Here is a 23,023-nt window from a genome sequence, read left to right as displayed (position 1 = left end):
TAATTACATCTGGTAAATCATTTGCTCCTTTTTCTTCCCTTTAGGAATGTATTATTTTAATTTATTTTTTAATTCAAGTATAATTAACATAGTGTTATAGTAGTTTCAGATTAAGGACCATATTTTTTTTAATAAAAATAATTTTTCTAAAAGGTAAACAAGTTGGGGGATTATGTTAGTCATTAAACTTTTTATTTTAGTGCTATGGTCACAGTGAAAATTTTTATACACACACCAACGGATATTATAACTGCTTAAAGAATCACTTAACAAGCTAAAATACATATTCAAATCTCTTCACTGTTTGGTTTGCATATAGCTGCTTCATCAAAAATAATCACTTCAAACAAAAAGACAAGAACAAGGGTTGGTAAGGATGTGGAGAAACTGGGACCCTCTTACACTGCTCAAAGGACTGTAAAATGGGATAGCACTTCAAAAAAACAGTTTGGCAGTTCCTCAAAATGTCAAATATAGTGTTACCAAATGATCTGGCAATTCCACTCCTAGGTACATACTAAAGAGAAATGAAAAAAATAGATGTCCATACAAAAACCTGTACATAAATGTTCATAGCAGCATTATTCTTAGTCAAAAAACACAAACAATACAAATGTCTATCCACTGATGAACAGACGGTGTACAGCTACTATATATGTATATGTTATATACATGTAAAGGGATGAAGTATTGATACAAACTAAAAGGGATGAACCTTGAAAACATTGTGCTAAGAAGCCAGACACAGGAAGTCACATATTTTATGATCCCAGTGATATAGAATTTCTAGAACATGCAAATCCAGAGACAGAAAGGAGATCTGTAGAATGGGGTGTCACTGCTAACACATACAGGCTTTCTTTTTTGGGGTAATGAGAGAGTTCTGAAGTTAGATACTGGGGATGGCTGCGTACCTCTGAATATACTAAAATACATAGGGTATATGAACTGTATCTCAATAAAGCTGCTTTAAAAAAAAGTTTCATCTTTCATTGCCATTTTCTCCTTATGTAACTTATTTGCCAGCAGAAGGTACATAATAAAGAACAAGTCTCCCAGGGACACCTTTAATGCCATCCTTAGTCTCCTGTTCCCACTTCTTTAGAAATCTGTATTTAAGTGCTGCTAACCAAAATCTAGCAATGTCAGTGCCAAAAAGGCCCCTTCAATTCACAGATGAGGGGGATGGTCCCAGGATACTGAATGCCCAGCACTAGACCACAGAGTGCCAGGGTCAGACCTGGGCATCTCGACTCCCAGAACTCCAAACACACACGTAAATGTTCTGCGCTCAACTACTCAGACTGGCAGATAGGTTAAGCGATGTTGCTGCAACAAATCCTGAAATCAAGTGGCCTAACCTAACAGACTTCTCTCTTTTGCATGCAGTTCAGTGTGGGTCTGGCAGCCTGTCTTCAACTTGTCGTGACATGACTGGAACTTGTTTCCCAGTCACCTGAGTACAAAACAAGAAACTCATACCTACTCTTGACTGCTTCCGGCTGGATGCGACACACATCACTTCACCTCCTGACCCCTTAACCAGAATTAGTCACATGGTACCAATGCAACGCCAAGAGAGGCTGGGAAATGTAGGGGCCCTTATGGAATATCCGGTAAGCATTAGTGTCAGCCATGGTCGACAGCCCAGTCTCGCTGCATGTTGCATAGTTCTGATCAGGTAGTGATGGCAATTCTGATTCCACACAAGAGGGCTGTTTGGTAATGCAGGCTGTGCAGTTGCTTTCCACAAGCCAGGAGGTTCTCCCACAGGCTGCTCCAGGACATGGTTGAGTATGCATGCAGAGTTGGGGAGTGGCAGGTAGTGGGGAGGGCAGGGTAATAGATTCTTTTGAAATATTGATGAAAAAACACTCCTGATCAAAGACATACCCAAAACACTAAAGTTTCCATTCAGTTTTGAAATTGGAGCCTCAGGTGAAGAACCACCTGCCCTCCATACTCCCCAGGCTTCAGTGAAAACCTGTATGTATCATAAGTGCTTTAACAAGACCACTTAAGTGCCATGGTCAAGTGGGGTTCTTCTCCAGGCAGAGAGAACACACAAACCCCTTAAGAAGATGAAAAATGATTTTTACTTATTCTTAACAGATCTGTTTGTTCCTGTGCTGATCTTTGGTCTAATAAAACTAGATACTGTGTTGAAGTCAAGGAAATATCATGGGATTGAAATACCATTCAAGTTCTATCATTTTCAAATGGGATTTTGCCAAGAAATAATACGCAGAAAAGGTGGTGACATCCATTTAAGGAGTTGTCTTCATGGCAGTGATCATTTCTCCTGACAAAACACTGCTGGAAGCTGGGTGATGGATATACGAGATCTATCATATCATTTGCTCTACTGTTGGGTATGACTGAACATATCCATAATAAAAAGTTTAAAATACACAGAAACATGCACAGAAGCACCTGAGCTTATCCCTTTCATTACTTTTTTTTAACATAAAATTCTTCTTAATGCTTAATGTTTTCCTAAAGCTTTCCCCCATATTTATCTGCCTGAAGGGCTAAAATATGTTCAATCCATTTAAGGAGATTTCTGTATTTTCTCAGGAAGAGTTTTCACTGGGAAAATATTCATCATTTATGAATCCATTATTCATATGCATTGCGGAATCAATATACATTGTGAAGACCTCAGAAGTTAGCTGTAGCCAAGACTTGTAAAATTTAAGTACTTTATTCTTTAATGCTTTATGCTTCCTGAGAGTCACAGGAAGCTATAATGCTTCCTGAGAGTCACAAACACATAGCTGAAAAGGACGTTTTAGGACATAAGTCACATTTTTTCAACACCACAGTAGTTTGCTAAAATTCTAAATAGATTAAAACTGAACTCAGACATGATTATGTCATTTAAAACATTCCTTTCTGCAATAGAAATCGTTAGCAATTTCGATTTCACATGGTAACAAAGAACATGCTTGAAACTAGACAAAGATTAAGTATAAAAGGGTTTTCTTATATTCCTAGCTGACAAGATATAAAAAGTGGTTTGGTCAGCCTGAGAATATCTAAAGAGCTTCCCTTTACAGAGTACAGTGGATAAGAGAGTGACCTTGAGGGCCGACTAACTGGGTAGGATCCTGGCTCTGTCACTTACCAGCTACGTGACCTTGGGCAAGTTCTTTAACCTCTCTGTGCCTCAGTTTCATCGTCTGTAAAATAGGGATAATAACAGTAACTACTGTTATTGAGTTCATTGAGTTTATACACATAAAGTAGGTAGAATAATATCTGCCACATACTGAGCAGTGAATGTTTGATGATCTTGTTATTATCATTCCCACACAGTAAGTGAAAGTAAGCAAGCCTTGTAAGCTCTGCTTGTCTGGAAAAAAAGTATAGGCACAGGTCCTGCAGAGTCAGCCAATTTCTGAACTGAGTAGAAATCTATGTATTCTAGGTAGGAGGCATCACATGTTTCAGTGATGTGATAGCTATGATTTGTGAACACAGAGAACAATTTTAAATCCATTTCAGTCATTAAGCCAGCAGAGAAAATGGGAATGAAAAGCAGTCCTGTTGTCCGTAATAGTATGGCACAAAGTAGCTTCATTTCAATATGACAGGCTAAATAAATAGGCGCATATACTTACCTTCCCACTGGCCCCAAATCCTAATGACAGAACACTAAAGACATTCACAAGGGAATCACAACAAAACAGTAACGAGAAGGGCTGAGGGATATAGTCTCTTTAAATGCTGCTTACTTTCTAGAAGACGAAGAGAAAGCAGAGGGAACGTATGACACGACAGACCACAGCAGAGCTGGACACTTCCCAGGACATGCAGAGCCAAAGGCAGGGAGAGAGGCAGAGCCCTTTTTCCTGGAGGAGCTGGATAAACGCCCAGCTTTGAGTCAGCAGGTACAGAAATCAGGAATGGGGGAGATAGGTTCATCAACCTGATCTCCTCCACACTTCTCACTCCTGGTAACTCACTCAGCCAACTCCTACCAGGCAAAAGGACTGCTGGAAAAACAAGAACATCTTCTCAATTATCTGTATCATCAACCCACTTCTTCACTGATAAGGATCACCAGACAGCCAGGAAAAACCCCAAAGGGCAATAAAGGACAACTAAGATGAAAAGCAGATCAGACTCCAAAAGAAACATATATTTCGGGTCCTCGAAAAAAAATTTGAACTGGTATCCTCAGAGAGATATAAGATAATACATCCTTAAAACAAAAGCAAGCAAACCATAAAGGAAGCAGAAATCAAGAAAGAATTCTTGGAAATAAGAAATATGATTGCTAAGTTAAAAAGTAAGGAAAAAATAGAATAAGAATGGAGTAGGGTGCACACATTTGCTTATATGTTTTAAAATAAACAATGGAAGAATAAATCAAGCATCAATAGAAATGTTATCTATGTGCTATCGAAAAGAACAAAAGCCTGGAAGGAAACTATAATTCTCTCAATCTACCTTGCTTTCTAGTTTTGTCTTTAGAACCAAGTAAAATATCGGATACAATTAAAAAACAAAAGTAAAGCAAAAAGAAAACAATCCCTAAAAAAAAAAAAAAAAAAAAAAACCTAAACTATTTATCAAACTGGCATATAATCACACAGAAAAGGATTATCTGAAGTTTTGGTTTTTTTTTTTTATTGTCTCTTATTTGAAGTTTAAACTGTTTTTACTGTACCTCTCTGGTGTTACTGTTGATAAAGGAGAACAGACACAAATATAAAATCAAAGAAATAAAAATCCTTTAGCCATTCATTTGAATCTGAAATATTAGTCTGAAATCATGATTTACCTTATTTCTTTGTACTTATTTACTTTACTGAGAAGACCTAGAAGGATTCACAGCCCAGTTGTAATAAATGCCCCTAATACTATTTCCCATCAAAAATCAGACCTCTTTTTAGAAATGGCTGATTCAGAAACAAAAAAGATAAGCCAGGAATTCTTATCAAGCCAGAAAGCAAGGGGATCCTAATCTGGCTGGTGTCAAAAGAACTTTGAGTCAACCTGAAGATTAAGTTGTTTTAATGACCAATGAGACAATGTAAACATACAAAAAACATAAACAAAAACAAAAACAAAAAAACCAGGGGATCCCTGGGTGGCTCAGCGGTTTAGTGCCTGCCTTCGTTCGGACCAGGGCGTGATCCTGGAGTCCCGGGATTGAGTCCCACATCAGGCTCCCTGCATGGAGCCTGCTTCTCCCTCTGGCTGTGTCTCTGCCTCTCTCTGTCTCTCTCTCTCTCTCTGCTTCTCATGAATAAATAAATAAAATCTTAAAAAAACAAAAACAAAAACAAAAAACCACCACCCAAAAACAAAACAATCCATAAAAAAAAATAAAAATAAAAAATAAAAACAAAAAAAACCTCCCTTGAAGTGAAATTCATTAAATATATAAAAATATAATAAGTTTGGGTGGCTCAGTTGGTTAAGCATTCAACTCTTGGTTTCAGCTCAGGTCCTGATCTCATAGGTTGTGGGATGCAGACCTATATCAGGCTCCACACTGGGTGAGAGTCCACTTGGATATTCTCTTCTTCTGCTCCTTCCCCTACTTGTACTCTCTCTTTTTCTCTCTCAAATAAATAAAATCTTTAAAAAAATTAATGAGTTTGGACTTGGCAATAGTTTTCTGGATAAAACACCAAAGCACAGACAATGAAAGAAAAAACAAACTGGACTTCATCAAAATTAAAACTTTTGTTCATCAAAGGACACTATCAATAGAGTAAAAAGGCAATGCACACAATGGGAGAAGATACATGTAATTGTATCTCTGAAAAGGGATTAATATCCAGAATATATAAAGAACTATATACAACTCAAAAACAAAAAAACCAAACAATCCATTTTTTTCCAAACAATCCAATTTTAAAGTGGGCAAAGGACTTGAATAGATGTTTTTCTGAAGAAATAGACAAATGGGGATGCCTGAGTGGCTCAGCAGTTGAGCATCTGCCTTCAGCTCAGGGTGTAAACCCGGGATACGGAATCAAGTCCCACATTGGGCTCCTTGCAGGGAGCCTGCTTTTCCCTCTGCCCCCGCCCCCCGTGTCTTTCATGAATAAATAAATAAAATCTTGAAAGAAGAAAGAAAGAAAGAAAGAAAGAAGAAAAGAAAAGAAGAGAAAGAAGAGAAAGAAAGAGACAAATGGCCAATAAATACATGGAAAGATGCTCAACATCACTGATCATCACAGAACTGCATATCAAACCCACAATGAGATACCATTACAAATCCATTAGGATGGCTATTATAAAAAGAAGAAAAAACACAGAAAATAACATGTTGGCAAGAATGTGGAAAAACTGGAACTCTGGGCATCACTGGTGGGAATATAAAATGGTACTGTCGCTATGGAAAACAGTATGACAGTGCTTCAAAAATTTTAATATATAATTATCATATGATCTAACAATTTTACTTCTCGGTATATACACAAAAGAAGTGAAAGCAAAACTTAAACAGATATTTGTATACTAATGTTCATAGCAGCATTATTCATAATAGCCAGAAGGTAAAAATGACAAATTTCCAACCATGGATGAATGGATAAACAAAATGTGGTACCACAAAATGGTATATTCTTAAACCTAAAAAGAAAAGACATTCTGATACATGGTTCAACATGGTGGCAATACCTGTGGACTTAAGAAGGCAGAGATCCTGGTCTCTACTTCCAAAGTCACAGCTAGGTAATCATCGAGCACCCTGCTTGTCAAGCTCAGGTGGAGAGTGAAGACTATAGGTGGGTGGAGAGCTGGCTATTTCTCCGGGGGAGCCTCTCCTTTATCTTTTACATCTGTTTATAGAATCTTTCACTACCTGCATGCACGCACGTGCACACACATACCTCATTTTTCTAGTCAAATATACTCACCTGTTCTTTCAGTTTTGGGTTTTGCAACTTAATTTACCTTGCCAAAATTAATGACCAAAAGAAGATGAACTTTTCAAAAATGATATACAAATGGTCAATAAGCACACAAAAAGATGCTCTACATCATTAGCTATCAGGGAAGTGCAAGTTAAAACCACAAGATCCCACTTCACAACCACTGGGATGGCTTTAATAAAAAAGACAATACCAAATGTTGGGGATGATGTGGAGAAACTGCCTATGGGAATGTAAAAGGATGTAGAGACTCGGGAAAAGTCAGCAGAACAACAGAATTACCATATAACCAAGCAATTCCACACCTATGTATGTGAAAGAAACATAAGACATGTCTACAAAAGACCTGTATAGGGATCCCTGGGTGGCGCAGCGGTTTGGCGCCTGCCTTTGGCCCAGGGCGCGATCCTGGAGACCCGGGATCGAATCCCACGTCGGGCTCCCGGTGCATGGAGCCTGCTTCTCCCTCTGCCTGTGTCTCTGCCTCTCTCTCTATCTCTGTGTGACTATCATGGATAAATAAAAAATTAAAAAAAAAAAAAAAGACCTGTATATGAGGTTTACTATTCATAATTGTAAGAAAGTGTAAACAACTTAAATGTCTACCAGCTGATGAATGAATAAACAAGATGCGGTAGAGCCATGCAATGGAATATTATTCAGCCATAAAAAAGGAAGGAAGCACCAGTCCCTGCTACAACATGCATGAGCCTTGAAAACACTGTGCTACGTGAAAGAAGCCAGACACAAAAGGCCACATACTAAATATGATTCCATTAATATTAATCATCCAGGATAGAAAAATCCACTGAAATTGAAACTAGATTGTTACCTAGGGCAGGGGTGGCTGAGAAGAATGGGGAATGACTGCTAACGGGTTCAGGGTTTCTTTCTTGGGAAAAATGTTCTAAAATTGATTGTGGTGTTGTCTGTAGGATTCTGAATACACTATAAATCACTGAATCATATACTTTACATGGGTGAATTGTATGATATATGAGTTATATCTCAATAAAGCTGTTCAAAAAATATAAAGAACCACTCCATAAACAATTCCCTCTTCAGGAAAACAAAACAAAAAAAACAATTTTTTTTTCTCCCTCCAGTCTGCAACAATGTAAATCTAAATCTACCCTTGATAATATGGAGACGTCACAGGAAATTCTTTAGGGAGATTAGCGAAGTTATTGTCTGTGAAGTTCAAAGCCCAACCGTTTCCATGTTTTTTGTCAGTTCAGAATGACACAAGCCATATTTAGAAATACACTCCAGAAAAATGCTTTGAAGAATTTTATTCTCAACATTCATGAATGTAAAATATCTATCCAGGCAAGAGAAAATGTCTGAAAGATTTAGTTCTTTGTTCTCTTAGCCCTAGGACTCTACTTTTTGGCTCCCCTTATATGTTATCAAACTAAAAAGAGAGTGGGGGCAATTCTGTAAGGGAAGATGCTTGTCCTCCTAGCTCTACTCCTGCCCCTCTGGCCATTCTCAGTTGCCTCTGTGAGCCACCCTTCCTCTGACCTGAAGCACTATGGTTAGCCAGAGCTCTATGCTGTGCTTTGTCTGTTTCTATGATCAACATGTTCTCCCTAGGAGGATCCCTAAATCCATCTCTAGCCCAGATCTTTCTTCTGTGCTACACATCCCAAATATTCAACTGCCTACTGGACAGGTCCCTGAGTCAAGGGCCCATCACCAACCTTCCCGAGGTTCCTTTCCCATGTTGGTGAATGGGAGAATAATCAACCCTTGATCCACCTGTACCATCCACCTGTACACCAGAAGACTGGTAGTTATCCTCTACTCCTCACCCTCCTTTACAGCCACTTAATCATTCAGGAACCCTCCTGCTTCCTTGATATCTCTCAAGTCTTTTTCCTTCTCTCTATGTTCACTGCCAATCCAAAGTTCAGACCTTCTTTCCTCTTGAATTACAGAGGAGCCTACTGAGTAACCTTCCAAACTCCTGGTCTGCTCCCTTCTGGTTGCTGTGTGATTGTTCTAGAGCCAATCTAATCATCTACTCTCCGGTTTAACATCTGTGTGGCTCTCCACTACCCTTCCCAACTGTCTTCCTCCACCCCTCTGCCCACCACTGCCCAGTTCTTGCTGTGGCCATCTTCCCACTCATTGTCTACATGCTCAGTTCCCTCTGCCTGGAAAGCTCTCCTGGTTTATTCTCACTCCTCCTGGAATCTAACCTAGATCACCTCCTCTGGGAAGCCACCTTGGCAAAAAGTGAGCTAGAAGCCCCTCTGTGTGCTGCTGTAACACTCTGTTTTTAGCCCTGTCTTCACATTCTCTTTTGCTGTATTGTAACAAGCGAATCACACCACTAGTTTCCATGCTTTCCTGCCACATCCAACCCACGGGATCACTGAGCCCATTCAAGACAGTCCAGAGTGCTAAGCACACTGTAAACATTCAACAGGTATTTGTTGAATGATTTCATCCTTAGTATTTGTTGAATGGTGTTCTTTTACAGCATTCAGGCAGTCGGTTGCCATCCACAGAAGCCATCCACAGAAGCAGTAGTTAAGTGTTAGAAATAAGCCTCTATTTAAAAAAAAAAAAAAAAAAAAGCTACAGATAACATGCTATGTTAATGCAAGTACTCCTCAATAAAACAGACTATTCATTAAGGGCCGACAACCTGTCAAGCATTAAACTAAACTTTAGATACATAAGCTTACTTAATCCTTGCTAGAACCCTAAAATAAATAGCTGACATTAACCAAATGGGTACTTGGTGCCAGGCTCTGTGCTATGCATTTCACAGGTATTATCTAATTTAATTCTCACAATGACCCTGTGAGGTAGGTAAATCATCTAAAGCAGTTAAGGGAGTTTTTCAAGTTCTTGCCACATGGCTAAGGTAGTAGTCACCAAATGAACTGGGTTTGGGCCCTGGTAATCTGCTGCCAGAGGCTGGGCTCTCCACTGTGCTAATCCACCTCTGTCAAATATCTAGACCTTGGCATTCTGCTTATCACTCTTAGAGAGGAGATGGCTTAAAGCTGTGGTCTTCTTGGAACTGACAGGAAGTTAAGCTGGAGTAACGAAAAGTAAAGTGATCTCTCTTTAGGAGATCATACCTGTATCTATTACTGATGACACCCAAATTCAACTCTTTGGTCAAGACCTCTCCCTCCCAGGACTAGACTCATGAAACATCTCCTCAGGTCCTTCAAACTTTATCTAGTCACCCTTCCATTTTCTGCTCCTTCTACTGTACTTACTGTTGTGGCTAAAGGCACCCAGAGCCTAAACCTAAAATGACCCAGAGGCCCTGGTCTTGTTTCTTCAGCTTTCTATCCTTTAATTCTGCTCACCTGGTCTACAGCAACTGCTCTATGAATGTGAGCTACTGTTACCCTCTAGATGCCTCTCATTTTCTCCTTTATACCCCCAGTGTTCAGCTTCCCAGGAACTAGCCTTCCGGAGCAAGCAAGATCAAGACTGAGAGAGAATGGTTTCTATGAGGACCAGAAGCCAGGCTGTCAGATACTCAGGCCCTAGCTGTTTCGATGGAAGCACACAGAAGGGAAGATACACCTCAAAGCTGGCTGATAGACAATAGCAAAATCTAAGTGGCAAACCAAAAATGTATGAGACTGTCAGATACTGGAATAGAAACTAACAAATGGCTCCAATTCCAAGGACGCAAACATTCTTTTTTATCCCATTTTACAAAATTAGAAGAAGTCAGCTTTCAATCCTTTAACACAATGGTTCTCAACAGGTGGAGAAGAGGATGTTTCACACACACATACATAAACATTCGACTCAGGGGACATATGACAATGTCTGGTAACACATTTTGGTTGTCACAACTGCTAACTATCCTATGATGCACAGGACAGCTCCTTTGTTCATACAAAGGCAAAGAATTATCCAACCCAAGATGTCAGTAGTGCCACTATTGAGAAACTCTGCTCAACAAATGCTTTGAGTGTCTTCCATATCCAAGTAACCTACTGTATAAAAGAGTTACTTCTTGGGATCCCTGGGTGGTGCAGCGGTTTGGCGCCTGCCTTTGGCCCAGGGCGCGATCCTGGAGACCCGGGATCGAATCCCACGTCGGGCTCCCAGTGCATGGAGCCTGCTACTCCCTCTGCCTACGTCTCTTTCTCTCTCTGTGACTATCATAAATTTAAAAAAAAAAAAAAAATGTTTAAAGAGTTACTTCTTTCTGAGAAGATAATACAAACTTCTCCCATAAATGAAGCTACCAAAGGTCCACAACACAACAAGAGTTACCATGGGAAAAGAAGTGAGTAAATGCTAAATAGTGATTTAGAAGACAAATGTCATGACTTCAGAGGAAGGAGAGCGCCACAAAGGCTGATGCCCTCTTCAAAGATCTCAGAGAGGAGATCCCTGGGTGGCTCAGCGGTTGAGCCCCTGCCTTCATGAAGCCCAGGGTGTGATTCTGGAGACCTGGGATCGAGTCCCATGTCGGGCTCCCTGCATGGAGCCTGCTTCTCCCTCTGCCTGTGTCTCTGCCTCTGTGTGTGTGTATGTGTGTGTGTGTGTGTGTGTGTGTCATGAATAAATAAATAAAATCTTAAAAACACACACACACACACACACACACACAAAAAAAAAACCCACAAAGATCTCAGGGAACAGACTGGGTCCTTCAGTCCACTCCAAGACTGCCAGCCAAGGCTCCCACCTAGAGAGGACCAGAGTCCACCTTTCCAGCCTTACTTAGAACAGGTCCCTTCAAACCACCCTTTCCTTCTACCAAACCGTTCACCACCCATGACAGCAGCTGGGCCTCCAGGCTACAATGTCCCACTCCTACTATTACAATGGAAAAAACTTCTCACCTACTTCACAAAAAACGCTGCCCTCCAACTGAGCACCCCACCCCACGAAGGGTGCAGAGGACATGTCATCATCTCAATCCAATCACAAAATCATGTTCCAATGATTCCTACAGGAAGGACATAGTGAAAAGACTAAGGTGGAAAATGTTTTAAATGGCTCAGGCCTTGTCCTCTGCCACCTAAAATCAGTGCTTAGCAGCAGCCAGCCAGGAGCTGCCTCATTTCCTGTAGTTGCTCGGTAAAAATAGGAAGTGGGGGAGGAAGTTCACAAAGCAGAAACAAAAGTAATCACTGCCTAGCTTCCTGAACACAAATCACTGAGCAGGGAGGGTATCATTAAAACATCAAAATGGAAAGGCAGGCATGGAGAGCCAAAGCCAGAGGAAAGGAAGTGACAGTTCTGGGTCCACCAAGCCCAGATTATTTCTGTGCCCAGAGACTGTCCCAAAGAAAAGTATGTGCAAAACTGAACACTAGCCTATTATACAGCCAAGGAATTAATACTAAGCATGTTAATTTAAAGAATCACGCAAAAACTCCAGAAACATTAAAGTTCTATCTGAGTGAAAAATCTCAGTGAAAAGTTTTAAGGAGGCCAAGATTATTATTATTAGTTCAAGAAATAATTACTAAAACTGCTATTAATATAAAACAAAAACTTACCAAGTAAACTGATCAGCTGATGAAATCTGAAACCCATTTATCCTAAATTGAGCCCTGAAAATTCAAGTACATAGGAAAAAAAAAAACAACCCTACCAAATAAGAACTCTGATCAACATTTGAATCTACCAAAATTAAAATGAAGATGTTTTTTATACCCATCCTCCAGCAACATGGTCAACCCCGCCAAGTGGTCCTGAATGCTCTGAATGTTAGAGGCACACAGGATGCAGAGAAGGGGAATCAGGACCTGCTGTCAAGGAGCTTCTGGTCTAATGGGGGAACAAACTGCCCCCACATGATGACATCTGACCTCTTGTCCAGACACTTGGTCTGTAACATTCATCACCACAAAATAGGACATTCCTCTATAATAACAAAGCAAGATATCATTAATAGATCTAAAAAGCTTTTTTATTTAGTAATCTACACACAAGTGATAATTTAGGCAGAAGAAAAAAATTTTCTAACCATGAGGTCAAGAGAGTTGAAATTTAATTTCAAAGTAACACAGGTTAAAAAAAAAGGCATAAACAGTCATACAGATGATGGGCAATTTTGTTTAAATTGAGGGTATTTTGGGGGTGGAGAAAGAGGAAGATCAAAGCGTAGTTTATTTTCTAAACAGCACATAAATAAGTAGAAAAGTAAATGAAATGGAGGGTAACCACCATATATTCAGTTTCATACCAAGAAAAATGGTGAACATTTAGTGGGGGGTGGGGGGGATCTATTACTGGTCCTGCTGAGGGTAGATCTAGCTATCTGTTAATAACCCATGGTGTTCTAAGACTTGTGTTTAATCTTCTTATCAAACCAAAAGAGTAACTCAAAACCTGTTGCCTTTAAAACAAAATAAGTATTAGAACTTCTGAAATAATTTTATTAGAGGAACACTCTGAGCCAAAAAAAATTTATTAAAACAGAAACCTTCAAAAGGAAAAGCAGGGGGCAGTTGTCAAAGCTTCACCAAGAAAAGGTTTATGTACAAATAACCACACATCTCCAAAGGATAAATAAAGTTGGCTCTGAAATTTCTGAAAAAGTTTGCTCAGCTAAAACCAGGTTTTTATTAATAAACTAAAATTTTTGCATCCAATACAACAGAGCACGAAGAAAACATTCACAACTGCAAATTGTGCCACTGATGGAAATTTGGGTATAAATCAAGGGGTATGACTTAAAGTAAATCTTTTTTTTTAAACTGTAGTTGACTGAAGAAAATAATTTTTTAAAAGTTACAAGCATAGATGTAATTTTTTTCAAACCCAAATGGTTAAAGCATTCCAAAAAATCTGACTCTATTAAAAAATGCTAGTTTATTTTTGTTAGTATGCTATGGCATGAGAAGGCCTTGATCCACTCAGCTCTGTTTGAGCCTAGTTCTAAACTTTGTTATCCAAAAAGTTTCCAAACATGAAAGCAAGTTCAACTAATGAAAACTAATGTATCCATTAGAAAGTTATTTAAGAAAACTTAGTAGCACTACTCATTCTTAACCATTTGCACTGTGAACCTGTCCAAAATTAACCTCGACTAGGGAAAACAAGTATTTATCAAGAAGTTTATATACAAATGGGTAAATCAAACTATAATCTAGAAATTATTTCTTACTACGGAGAGGAATCATAAATTTTAGATAAATGCACTTCAGATTCAAGACCATTTCTGAAAATTTAAGGCACCCTTGAAAAATCTGATCAATGTATAATTATAGCAGCCCCTGCCTCCAGGCTCAGAACACACACTTCAATTCTGCACAGCCAGCAAGCCTTCCCATCTCTCAGAAAGAACAGCAAGTCAGAGTCAAGGTGAAGTTGCCCATTTTTCCCCACAAACACCCCAGCAGGTCGAATATTTAAGTGAGAACATTGAAGCAGCCTTCTCCCCATTCCCACCCTTATTCCCCAGGCAGGGAAGATGGCCCTACAGAGCAGGCCTTACCACCAGAGCTTACCACCATCCTGACTCCAGGCTCTCCCACTTCCTCACGCCACGAGCCTTCACATAGTCAGGCATTTACTGAGGTCCTACTATGTGCACGACACTGCTCCAGGCACTGGGGGTACAGGGGTGAGTGAAACAGACACAATTCCTGCTCTCCAGGAGCTTATAACCCAATGTGAGAAAAAACTCATGCCTTGACCTTGTCAGTAAGATGCTCCACAGTCCACAGAGATTTCCTGGGAACAGGCACTGACAAAGTGCAGTAGGTACGGCTTGGGAATCAGATTGACCTGGATAGGAATTCCAGTTCTCAGTAATTACCAGTTAAATTAATGGCACTTACTAACTCTACGCCTCTGTTTCTTTGAACTCTGTGCCTCGGTTTCTTCAGTACAGTGGTGAGGCTTAAATCCATAAACCACAGCCCTTGGCACACTTTGAGTCTCACTCAGAAACTGGAGTTATCTGCTCTGAAAGAGGCTGGACACTAGTCAGAGAGAAGCATTTCATCTTCTAATGAAATACTTCACACTAGCCTCCTATTAGTGTGTGTGTGTGGGAAACCCAAACTTTTCCTCTCAAAATGCCACATAGTTACAAAATTTTTCAAAATTATTACTTACCTTCCTGCTGCTCTGGCCCTGACTCTCAAGGTCCTGGCAACAAACTAAAAGGAGGGCTGCCGGGTATCCTCCAGAGGGGAAGGAGGTCAGGGCTCCTCCCATTTCCCTGCGCACCACTCCCTCCTCTTTCAGCCCCACACTGAAGACTGGCAAGGACTAGGCTCAGGAAGGGATCACCTGGCGTTGTCAAGTACAAAGCTCCTGAAGCACAGGTATGTGGCTGCATTCCCTACCTAGACCCAGGGGTAGGCTAAGTCTTTGGGAGCCGGGGAGAGGGGCAGCTCTTGCCTAGGTTACCACAGCCTGCAGCGCTGGAGTCTGGGAGCCAGGCCAGCTTTCCTCTGCCTCTGCTCTGAGGCATGCACCTCCACCTCTGGGACCTGGGGGTGGGGTGGGAGAAGAGTCAGGTATTCCCAGGTTCACCATCATAAATAACATCTCACTAGAACCTAATCCCAAAATTCTTTTTTTTTTTTTTAAGATTTTATTTATTTGACAGAGAGAGAGAAAATAGCACAAGCAGGGGGAGCGACAGGCAGAGGGAGAAGGAGAAGCAGGCTCCCCACTGACAAGGAGCCTGATGTGGGGCTCAATCCCAGGACCCTGGGATCATGACCTGAGCAGAAGGCAGTCACTTAACTGACTGAACCATCCAGGTGCCCACCAAAATTATTTCTAAAATGAAAATTAGATTTTTTTTTAATATCTAGCTCTAATTCTGCACTTAAAAACTATCCCATTAAAACCAAAAGAAAACCAAACCAAACCATCCCATTAAGATTCTTTGCAAATGGGGCACCTAGGTGGCTCAGTTGGTTAAGCATGTGCCTTTTGGCTCAGGTCACGATCCCAAGGTCCTGGGATGGAGCCCACATTGGGCTTCCTGCTCAGCAGGGAGTCTGCTTCTCCCTCTGCCCCTCCCCTGTTCATGCTCTCTCTCTCTTTCTCTCTCAAATAAATAAAATCTTAAAAAAAAATTCTTTGCAGCTACCAATTTGAAAAAGCACATATCAGACAGTGACCCAGACACAAGGAACATAGTCAAAATAGTTTTTTTAAAAAAAAAACAGACCATCTAGAAATGAATCCTAGAAATAGACTCAGTAAATGTAGAGACCTATATCAAAGACACTCACTGGGAGCTCTGTCTACAAGCATCAACCGGAAGTAACCCACATGTTTCGCACTAAGGGATTCATTAAAGAAATTATACAGGAACACCTCATGGCCATTTCAAAGATCAAGGTACAGCTACCACATTTCATCAAGGCTAAGATGTCATTTATAAATCATATCATTATTTTATATATGCTAAGAAAAATTGCCACATAACGACGACCTGTCATCACACGCTAGATCCCAATTTCGGGCTCCCCTCAGGCTCTTTCCTGTCTTATTTTTCTGTCTGTCTGGGGCACACATCACCCCCAAAACAAGTCCCTGTGTGCCCTTTTCTCTTCCCCTTCACTTTTTCTAGATGTTAGCCATATTTAAGCTTCACTGTTTGGATGAAACCATCTTGGGCCCCTTTGGTCCTCTTGGAGGCTGTCCTGAGCTCCTGCAGCCTCCACTGCCACTGCTTGTTGCTAGCTTTGTTTGCCGGCCCGTTCAACAAGAACTGTAAATGCACAGAGACAGGGTGGACCCCTCTTCGGATGCACGGCGGTACACAGTACAAAGCCACAACAACATCACCACCAACAAGAAAACATACCGGCCAAGAAGTGTTCCAAAGACGTCACAAATATTAACTAATTTACACCTCACTGTAACTCCGAGAGGTAGCTAGTGTTACCCCCCCCCCCCCCATTTTCAGACGGGGTAAAATGAGGTAAAGAGAGGTTGTGTGACTTAAGAGATTAACAATTAGTACATGGCAGAGACAGAAACCGAACGCAAGAAGTCTGGTTAGAGTCCTTCTTAACATCTACCACATTCCCTCTCTAAATGACTGCTACGTACATGGCAAACATTTAAAATTTTGTTTTTATTAACTTTTAGTTGAAAATATAATACACAGTGACAAGAAAAATCATACTGTACAAAAGAGTATGTGCAAGAAAAAGCTAGGTCAGTCTAAAAGCCTTGATTTCTGGGGCCTCATCCTGAAGGCAAACACTCTTTCTTTTCTATCATTCCAGAAATGTTTTTCTACACTTAGAAACCTATTTCATGTGGACCTCTCTCTCTCTCCTTTGTTTTTTACACAAATGGGCCCATATACACACTCTTCTGCATCTTGCCTGTTTCACTGACATTTCTCTGACGTATATCTGCACCTATACTGTTTTTATTCAATTCTAAGACACACACACAGTTTCACTTTTTAACCCAAGATGGTTCCATAAAGTCAGGATCTTGGCGGGCTTGGACTTGCCAGGAAACAGGAGTCACAGAGGCTTTTAAATGCACAAATGATATTAAGTGTTAACCCTGCAACAGTGCACAGGCTGAATCACCAGGCAGCTGACATTGGATGTGTCACTTCTCCTGTAATGTAAGCACCTACATCACACAGGGTTGTTGTAAAGATGAAACAAAGTAATGTACACAAAGCACTTGGCACCAAACCTGGCTGGCACAGTGAGAAGGGACTGACATCATAACTGACACATTGTTACTGCCCAATAAGTTACATATCGTCATTAATTATTTCTTTAAGAGCTGGCCCCACTTTCCTCCCCAATCCCATTTCCTTCCACTTCCATATTCATAATTGTCCACCCTTTACCCTAAAACTCCTACAGTTCACAAACCTCATGCTTGCTCACCTCTATGCCTTTGTACTTGTCATGGCCCTCTTTAAAAGTCCTTTCCCCTTACTGTGGTGCTGTACTAATGCTTTCCCAGAGTACTCAGCTGAAGCCCATCCTTCTCCAGTAAATCTTCCCTGACAACAGCAGTCGGGTTCTCTGGATGAGCGCTTTAGAAAGAGTGTATCTGCCATGACTTCCCCTCTGTTTCTCAGTATTGTCAGTGCCCTCAGGAGTAAGCAGGTCCAGGGCAACTGACTCAGGCCACCCAAACTCAAAGATGACTGTGTACTAGCCAGAAGGCCAGTTACTAAGTTTATAAATACTGATGAGGTCTAATATTTACTGAGCACTTATACTAGGTGCTGGGCAGTGAAGAGGAAGGGTCTACCATTCTCCCCATTCTACAGAGAGGGAAACAAAGAGATTTGCCAGCACCCCAAGACCAGGATCTGATCTAAGTGATCAGTCTGGATACGGAGCTCTCAACCATTCACATTCTCTCCTTGGCAGGAAGCCATGTTCTAATCAGAAGGTATTAGGAGTGTGGAAGTAAAGCAAGGGAAAGATTCTCCTGGCTTGAGGCATCAACAGAGATGCACCCATCTGTCTGGGGGTGCAGAAGCTCACTTGGAGGACTGCACACAGCTCCTCTGGCCAGGGCCTCCAGGCAGTGCTACAGACACAGCACCCAATTCTTCTCTTGGACCTGCCACCCCAATTTCCACAGACACCATCCTAATCCTCTCCTAGAAATGTAGTCTTCCTTCTGACGATACAAAATTAAGTTTAAGCATTCTGGCTACAAACACATTCCACTCATGCCTTCCTGGGGTTATAGACGGGTCATTTTGGTTGAACTTAAAGTTTTCCCTGAAATTCTCCAAACTGTCTCACAAGATGTCTCTTGGTTTATATCTTTTCTATAGACAGCTCTTTTCTCATTTCATTCTCAGATGATCACTGATTCATTCAACAAATACTCAATCATTCCCAGGACACTGTGTTCCAGGTCCTGGAGATAATAGCAACAACAGTGAACAGGCAAGATCTCTGAAACCTGGCGGAGCTCATTAAGTGTCTCCCACTTCCAGGCATTTATGATACTTTGTGGCAATTGCTTATTTGGCCTTCTTGTTCAGGCTATACCTTCTAGCTCTGTATTTCAATTTTCCACTACAGTAACTGGCCTATACTGAAAGTACTCCATAAATGTGAGTTAACTAAATTAATGAATAAAATCACTGAGTCTCATCTCTCATCTAGGGTGGAACCAGATTATGTCTGAAGTCCCTAAGAGCAAAGACACAAAGTTTAAATCAAAGTGTAGGGACAGAAAGCAAACAGCAAATACACCCCAAATCAAGAAGGAAAATGAGATGGGATAGTCATGAAGGACAAGGCCACCTTGGGAAGCAAAGAAGGGCTCCCTCAGCTGGAGAGAGGATGGCCTCGAGAACATGACCAGGGGTCAGTTGGAGATAAAGAAATGACTTGTAGCAAAGTCTGAGCTGGGGTCACTCAATGGGGACAAGGGTGAGGGAGTAAAGTGATTCTCTGCCTGGAAGTCATACACTGGATGAATGGGAAGGAGCATGTTTTTTTGGGAAAAGAGGTAGAGGAAGGAAGCGAGGCCTTGGAAAATGCTCATAGGCAGATGTGGGGAGAGAAACAACAAAGTCAAATGAAAAAGCACTGTCACAAAGTTAAGAAAATGACCACAATAGCTCCAAGTCAAGAAGGCCAACCAAGAGGAGATTGACAACAGCAAGGAAATCTGGCTCACCATGCCAAATATTTATGGTCAAGGTCAAGGGAAATGAGTAAGCAGCAGCCACTGCATCTATCAATTGGGCCTCAAGAGCAGTTTCATTAGAGATAAAGACATTTGAAGCACAACGCTTCACAAGTTCAAGCTCTCCGTGAACTTGTACTAAGAGAAAAAGGCATCTTTTTTTTTTTTTCCTGTAATTCCAAAGTAAAGCAATTCCTTATTCAAACCAACATTCTTTGCCTACCTAGGAAGATCATCATTTTCCACTAAGGACAAAGTTTCAAGAGGGAAAGAAAGAGAGTGGACACCCAGCCCATGTGATACACCAGCCTACTAGCTCTTAGATACAATTATTTTCCTACAGACTTGGAAGACCCACTTGACATAAAGCTTCTGGTATATTAGGCTCCAGGATTGAAACAGAATAAACATTTAGTAAGATTTCAGCAGAATCATGTGCAACTTGTTTAAAAAAATTTTTTTTAAAGGATGCTTAAAACATGCTGTCTTCCAAAAATCCAGAGATAATTTTAGATTCAAAAAATCTAGGCTTGCCAAGGGAATCTGAGAGCTTTTCTATCTTGGTCTCCAATGCTAACCTACGTATTCGTGTGCAAAAATAGAGGAAGATTAGAATCTCAAATGCCAGACTGAAAAGTTGCCACAACAAACCTGCACTCTTCATATGGAGTTTGTTATCTTGTCAGCAAGAAAGCAATGAAACAATAAACTTAACTTTTCACTTTAAAAAAGAAAAAAAAAATCTCAAACATGACCTATTTCCTCGTCTCGTAAAGGAAAATGATTAAGAAAAAAAGATACTGCGGATGAAATTTAAAAACAGCCTACACAAAACCTAAATATCAAATTTGTGAGTAGTCCCTTATAAACACATACTGAGAACTTTAGATCTAAAATATGACAAAACGGGGGATCCCTGGGTGGCTTGGCAGTTTGGCGCCTGCCTTCTGCCCAGGGTGTGATCCTGGGGTCCCAGGATCGAGTCCTGCATCAGGCTCCCTGCGTGGAGCCTGCTTCTCCCTCTGCCTGTGTCTCTCTCTGCCTCTCTCTCTGTGTCTCTCATGAATAAATAAATAAAATCTTAAAAAATAAAATAAAATATGACAAAACGGCAGTCACAGCCTATTCGATAAAACTGGGTCAACTAATCATTTGGAAAATATTTCATATCTTACACCAAAGTGAAACTTTAAATAGAAAGTAAGCTGGAGCACCTGGATGGCTCAGGGGTTGAGCATCTGCCTTCTGCTCGGGCGTGATCCCGAGGTCTTGGGATCCAGTCCTGCATCCGACTCCCTGCACGGAGCCTGCTTCTCCCTCTGCCTATGTCTCTGCCTCTCTCTCTCTCTCTCTCTCTCTGTGTGTGTGTCTCTCACGAATAAATAAAATCTTAAAAAAGAAAAAAAATATTTAAGCTGAAAGTAAAAAAAAAAAAAAAAAAACCACCATGAAATCATGAAATGAGAAGCAAAAATGAATGGAAGTTCAACACTGGGATGGAGAAGGATTTTCCAAACATGTCAACAAAGGAAACAAATATAACCTTTTTTTTTTTTTTTTTAATGAATGTTGCCTTTGACCTCATTTGTAAATTTATCCTAAAACAATCAGACAAATCCTTTGGGCAGAGGTATCTTGTGACGAACTGGAAACGGTCGACCCACAGGCCCATCCGGAGGGTCTGGTTACACCACGGTACACCGCGGTGACTGCGAAGCCCATTAAAGTGATCACACGCTGTTAGCGGAGCGTCGGCGAACGACTGTCACCGAGGCGAGGCCGCCGGGTGCGCGCCATCCGCGAAAGTCCTGTCACGACCCTCCGTGCGCCGCCGAGTGTGAGGAGACTGTCGCTCGTGTCGCGGGGGGCGCGGGGGGAGGGGCAGCCACATGCTGCTTCCACCCCGGGGTCCCCGCGACCCGGGCGCTCCTCGGGCGGATTTTGTGAGGAGAATTACCAGAATTCTTATCGTGCCAGCCAGGCTCGCTCCTTGCCTCGCGCCGCGCCGCGCCGGAAGACACACCCCTGACCCCGCGGGCGCGGGTCCCTCGGCGCCGCCGGGCGCCCACAGACGCTCCCGCGGCCGGACCGCGCCTGCAGGCTCCGCACGGCCCCGACGGCCCGCCCGGCAGCCGCGGGGCGGCGTGAGGGCCGCGTCCCCGGCCAGTCCCCGCGGACCCCGGCCGCCCACAGGCCGCCGCGCCTCCGCGGACCAGCCGCCGGCTTCCGGGAGCGGGTGCCGGCGCCAGCCGGACCTCGCCGGGCCCCCTCCGCCGCCCCCTCCCGGCCCCCGGCGCCCCCCGGCCCCGGGCACGAGCCCAGAGGCCCCTCCGGGCTTCCGTCCGCCCGGCCAGCGCCCCCACAGCCCGGCGTCCTCCACAGCGGACGGGCGAGGGGCGGGCGCCCGCGGCCCCGAGCCCCCAGCCCCGCAGCGGAGCGGCGCCCCCCGCGCCCCCGCCCCCCGAGCGCGTCGGGTCGCCAGCCCCGGCCGCAGCCCACCGGCCGCCCGCCCGCCCGCGCCCGGCAGCCCCGCTCGCGCCCGCTCCTCACCTGCGACGCGCCCGGCCCCCAGCGCACCGCCCGGCCCGGCTGTGTACACCGGAAGTGACGTCTCCGGGCCGGCCCCGCCCCCGCCCCAGGCGGACGCGCGAGTGGCTGCGGCCCCGGGCTGGAGGCGGGCCCCGCGCGGGCCGGGAGGGGGCGCCCTGAGCTCCGTGCCCCGGGCGCCGGGAGCTCCCCGAGGGGCCGCCGCGGCGCGGGGTGTGGGGGGAGGCCCGACGGGCGGCCGCCCGGGTCCTGCGCCGCCGCGGGGCCTCTGGGCGGCCTCACGTGTTTAGTATGGAAATGGGTTCCTCGGCTCCCGAGCGCGCGCGGGGTGCCGCGTCCTGCCGGGCGCCGGGACCAACCGGGCGGTGAGCGCCCGCACCCCCGCGCGGCTGGATTCTCCAGCGGAAACGCAATAAAATGGTCACAAACGCCCATGATGAGAGACGCCCGTTGTGCCAAGTGGTGGGAAGGGAAAGTGGAGGGGGGGGCGGAGAGTCCCCTGACCTAGTGCGGGAGGGTCATCGGGGACCTCCTGGCCCCGGACGGAGAGCGCAGAGCGGGAGCTCAGGTCCCCCGAGGGGAGAAGGAAGAAAACAACTTGCAGACGCAGAGAGGGAGGCCCGGTTAGGGCCGAAGAAACAGCAGGTGTCTGGCCTGGGAGCGTCGCGAAACTCGTAAGCTTTAGGCAGGTGGAGACTATCGTACCTGTGGGCCTCCTGGGAGTCATTGGGCTGCAGCTGCCGGGAAGGACTAGGGAGGGGGAGGCAGGACTGGATGTCGATTTTTTTTTTTTTTTTTTTGCCCATGTTCATAGCAGCATTATTCATAATCGTCAAAAAGGTGGAGGCAACCCAAATGTCCACTGATGGTTGAGTGGATAAGCAAAATGTGGTATATCCATGCAAAGGAATATTATTCAGCCTTAAAAGGGGGGGGGGGACATTCTGACACATGCTACAAAC

At 43.2% G+C, this 23,023-nt stretch overlaps 1 protein-coding gene across 7 annotated transcripts in view; it reads right to left on the bottom strand.

Annotated features, from left to right (window-relative positions):
* Positions 1–22,147, bottom strand: part of GARRE1 (granule associated Rac and RHOG effector 1) — a 78,086-nt gene extending 55,939 nt beyond the window's left edge. Inside the window, exons 1-2 of one of the 7 annotated variants that reach the window (XM_072750370.1) lie at positions 22,065–22,121; positions 3,128–3,182 (exon numbers count right to left, since the gene is read on the bottom strand). The gene's annotated coding sequence lies outside the window, so the exon portion shown is untranslated. Of the gene's footprint in view, positions 1–3,127; positions 3,183–3,737; positions 4,002–14,966; positions 15,347–20,728; positions 20,906–22,064 lie in introns of those variants that run through there. The other 6 variants (XM_072750386.1, XM_072750393.1, XM_072750380.1 and 3 more) reach the window with 6 other exon arrangements.
* Between the last annotated feature and the right edge of the window lie 876 nt (positions 22,148–23,023).

The sequence above is a fragment of the Vulpes vulpes genome, chromosome 1 (genome assembly GCF_048418805.1).
Source record: "Vulpes vulpes isolate BD-2025 chromosome 1, VulVul3, whole genome shotgun sequence".
Classification (NCBI taxonomy): domain Eukaryota; kingdom Metazoa; phylum Chordata; class Mammalia; order Carnivora; family Canidae; genus Vulpes; species Vulpes vulpes.
The sequence above is the reverse complement of the archived record's forward strand: the minus strand, read 5'-3'. Positions and strand labels throughout refer to the sequence as shown.